This window comes from Tupaia chinensis, unplaced genomic scaffold (assembly GCF_000334495.1).
Source record: "Tupaia chinensis unplaced genomic scaffold, TupChi_1.0 Scaffold000320_2, whole genome shotgun sequence".
Lineage (NCBI taxonomy): Eukaryota > Metazoa > Chordata > Mammalia > Scandentia > Tupaiidae > Tupaia > Tupaia belangeri.
Genome location: NW_006159814.1, coordinates 1,069,052 through 1,073,780, shown reverse-complemented (window position 1 = coordinate 1,073,780; position 4,729 = coordinate 1,069,052). Strand labels below are relative to the sequence as shown.

At 40.3% G+C, this 4,729-nt stretch overlaps 1 pseudogene; it reads right to left on the bottom strand.

The window, feature by feature from the left end:
* The window catches only part of LOC114008341 (10 kDa heat shock protein, mitochondrial pseudogene), a 4,136-nt pseudogene extending 3,641 nt beyond the window's left edge, over nt 1-495 (bottom strand).
* Between the last annotated feature and the right edge of the window lie 4,234 nt (nt 496-4,729).

The following is a 4,729-nucleotide window of genomic DNA, read 5'->3' as shown; positions in this document are numbered from 1 at the left end:
TATATATATATATATATATATATATGATACATATATATGAAATTTTTTCTTTAGGTATCATTAGTTTATCATAAAAGGGAGACTTGGAAATGAGATACATGATGACAGGTTTCACAGCTGGCCTGGGCAGCTTCATGTGATGCCATTTCGACTGTGATTTACTTCTGTCAATCTACTTTCCAAGAATGCCACCATCTCTAAATAAGAATAATCCTTGTCGTCTAGCTCTACTAGATTTCCCATCGTCTGGGGGAGAACTTCATATCCAACTTTCACGTTAACCAGTTGAATCTCTCCACCTTTCCCTTCAGAGCTTGATCTGACAGCTGCTACTGTTGTTTGCAATACTTTTCCTCGAGACTGTTCTGGAAGCATACTGTCGCCTTTGGTTATAGCTTTGGCTGCACTCTTTTGCCCTATTACTTGGTGAAAGCACAGAAGCAGCTTCCTAAGTGCCTGCCCTGCTGTGACTATGCCGAAGTCCTCTGCTCTCATGCTGTCACTGCAAGAAGAGAGCCTACAGCATATTGTTATGGCTGTTCTATTTATTTATTTATTTATTTAGGCTTTTGTCATAGTGCGCATGTGCTTGCCAGAGAGAGAGAGAGAGAGAGAGAGAGCAAGAGCGAGAAAGAGAGAGAGAGAGTGAGCGTGCGCACAACAGAGAGAGAGAAATCACCCCCTAGGTAGGATGACCATGAGCAATTCCTTCTCTTCCATCCTCCTCTCAGGATTTTGGGTAGACATGGGCACTCCATGTATCTGGAATGATTTTCAAGGCACTAGGTCTGGGACTCGAATTATGATTAGCCACGTGGGAGTCTAGCACCTTAACCACTATGCCTCATTCTTCTATTTTATCATTATTGTTATTTTTACGACAGTCAGCATATATATTTTTAAAGATTTATTTATTTAATTCCATTTGTTATTATTATTTTTTAATTTGACCAAGGGTTGACAGAGAGAGAGAAAGGGAAAGCGAGAAAGCAAACTGCCAGGTCCGGGACTCAAACCACAGTTGGTCATGTAGGAATCCAGTGCCTTTAACCACCACAACACCTGGCGGCCCCTCTCTTTTATTATCAATTATTGTTTTTAATTTTTTTTTAATGTGCCTAATTTTAAAATTAAACTTTATCACACATGTTTATCATGTGTGAAAAAATGGCATATAAAGGATTTGGTACTATCTGTGGTTTCAGGCATCCATTGGGGGGGTCTTGAAATGTACCCTCCTTGGATAAGAGGGGGATGACTTATAAAGCCATTATTATTTTTTTTTTCTTTCAGATTTTCTATTCCTGTTACCTCATTTGATTATCAACACAGGGTCTGGTAAATGAGTGTGTGATAGTATTAGGGATGGGTTTTTATTTATTTTCCATGTAACACAGAAACAGAGATTCAGGGAGTGAAATGAGTTGCCCAGGGTCACACAGCTCTGTGCTGGTGGGTGACATGAGCTAAGGCTCCCAGGATGTTCCCTCTCAAATTCCGAGGTATCTGGCCTTCTCAGCCCTGGGTCTCACTTGTGTTGCTTAAGTACTAACGAGGTCAGCAAAATAGAGGCTGTCTTATTTGTTAGCCATAGAAGGAGGACATTAACCCTGTCCATGTTTGCATTTATGGAATTCTTCTGAAGTCAGCATTTTCACAGGGGGTTTAGGATCCAGGTGGAAAACAATATGGCAAAGCAATTCTTTAAAAGATGTTTTGCTGGGTTTTTTTGTCTTCCCACATACACTAGGCTGTGCTGTTGTTGGTGAGCCCCTAAATCAGTCTCTCTTATTTTTATCCATAGTATTAAAAACATTTTTTTATGAGAGATTTTTGCCATAGGACGTGTGTGCTTGCCAGAGAAACAGAAAGTGAGAAATCACCCCCCATGGGGGTTGGCCACACCACAATCCCTTTTCTTCTTGAAATTTTGGGCATGCATGCACACACACCCACTGTGAGTTTTAAGCCGTTGGGTCCAGGACTTGAACCGTGGTCGACTACATGGGAGTCCAGTGGCATAATCATTACAACATCTTCTGGTCCCCAGTTTTTTGTTTTGTTTTGTTTTGCTTGTTTGTTTGTTTTTAGAGAGATCTTTGCTACAGGGCGTGTATGCTCACTGGAGACAGAGAGCCAGAAGTGAGAAATTACCCCTGGGGGGATGGCCACATTGCAATCCCTTCTCCTCCATTGTCCTCTTGGGATTTTGGTCACACACACACACACACACACACACACACACACACACACGCCCTGCATGAGTTTTAAGCCTCCCGGTCCAGGACTGAAGGCTGTTGGCCATGTGGAACTTCAGCAACGCAACCATTACGCCATCTGCTGGTCTCCATAGTATTAAATTTTAAGAAACAAAATTCTTCAGAAAATAAAGTTGAGTGGAATAGTTTTGGCTCAAGGATGCCAAGCTCAGGTCTCATCTGAATAATGAGAAACCTGATAAAACCACAATGCCCTCAGTGAACTGTGACTTTTGCTGACAAGATGGGTTATCAGATGTGAGGCAAATGGGCCCGGTAGCTGTGCAGTGCCTTCAGCTTCTTTCACAGTTTCCATTCCAAGCCATTAACTCACTTCCGAGCCCCCCCAAGTGACCTTGTTCCACACTTCCAGCAAGTTCCAAGAGGTAACTTATTTATTAGCACATGTGAGAAATCACTAATTAGCAACCCTCTACCATGTTAAAACAGTCTCAATCGCCTAAAAAAGGAAAAAAAACTTTTCCTCCCGTTCTTTTCCTTTTCGGGATTCTTCATCTGACACTGGAAGTGTCTCTATTAATGAAACCACATAGCATTAAAGAGTTCTAAAATTAAAAAAAAGATGTAAAAAGATGCTAAAAAAATCGAAAACAAAACAGAACAAAAGCCCTCCAAAACCCCCATAACACTATCATTTTACTTTAATCATAATATTTCTATGTTTACATATTTCTAGTTTTTGTTCCCAAATGCATATACACTTACTTGGCATTATGGCAAGTTTATTGTAACATATTCATTTAATATTGTGCTTTATTTATTTAAAGTTTATTTTATTGAAAGAGAGAGAGGGAGAGAGATAGACCCCCAGCAAGACCTCATCATACCATAATCCCCTTCTCCCAGCCCTTCAGCTAGTCATGATCTTGGAAGCGTGTTTTCAACCTGTTTTATGTTAACTTGGGATTTGAACCCATTGTTGGCCATGTGGCTTTCAGCATTGCAGATCAGTACACTATTGCCTAAACCACTGATGCTGGCCCTTAATATTTGTGCCTTACTTTCACCTAATACCTGCATATTTATCTATGCTTTTACATGGGAGAGAAAGGAAGAGATAGAGATGATAGAGATAGAGATAAAGATAGAGATAGATGAGAGAGAGAGAGAGAGAGAGAGAGAGAGAGAGAGAGAGAGAAGGCATTCTCCATGGGGTATGGTCACACCACAATTCCTTCTCCTCCATTTCTCTATCCCCTCAGGATTTGGAGGCACATGTGCACATGCACTTGGCTTGTTTTTCAAGCTTCTGGGGCTGGGATTCAAACTGTGGTTGGTCATGTGGGATCTGGTTCCTTATGCTCAGTGCTTAACTGCTGAGTTATGGGTAGGCCTCAAAAAATGTTTCGATATACTTACCTTAACATACATGCACAGAGTGATGGGATTACTATAGTCAAGCACAACATACCCATAATAATTCCCGCCCTCCCCCATCTTCCCTCCTCTTTTCTTTTCTTTCTCTCTTTCTCTCTTTCCTCCCTCCTTCTCTTCCTTTCTTTTAAAAAGGATGATTTTATTTAACTTTACTTATTTACTTGTTTTAATTTAACCAGAGAGGGATAGAGTGGAGAGAAAGAGAGAGAGAAAGTGAGAAAGCAAGCCACTAGGTCCGGGACTTGAACTATGGTCAGCCATGTGGGAGTCCAGTGCCCTTAACTACCACACCACCTGCCGGCTCCTCTTTAATTCTTTAAGAGTACTAGGATCTGCTCTCTTGGCAAATGACCAGTATGTAACACAATATTATTAACTGTGGTCCTTATGTTGTATATTGGATCTCTTAGACCTGTTCATCCTACGGAACTGCATTTTTTTTTTCCTTTGACAAAGCAAATGCAATCACCATCTCACAAAGATACTTACACACCCATATTCATTGCAGTGTTATTCACAATAGCCAACGCATGGAACCAACCAGCGAGCCACTGACAGATGAATAAAAATTGTGATATATATGTGTGTGGGGGGGTTTGTGATATAAATACACTATTTAGCCTTAAAAAGAAGTCAGAGATGAACATAGAGGACATTGTGTTAAGTAAAATAATCCAGACCTAGAAAGAAAAATACCTTGTGATCTCACATGTGGAATCTAAACAAAATAAAACAAAACAAAGCACAGTACCTATAATAGGAATAGAATGGGGTCAGTAGGTGGCATGGAGATTAAGGCACTGGACTCCCATATGGCTGACTTCATGATTTGAATCCTGGACCTAGTGGCTTGAAAATCACTTGGAATTCTTTTTTTCTTTTCTTTTTTTAAAAAGAATTATTTATTTAATTTTTAAATTTATTCATCCATTTATTATTTTAAAACGAACAGAGAGAGAGAGAGAGAGAGAGAGAGAGAGAGAGAGAGAGAGAAAGCAAACCAACAGGTCCAAGATTTGAACAGCGTCAGCCATGGGGTAGTACCTTAACCAGCACACAACAAGCTGGCCACT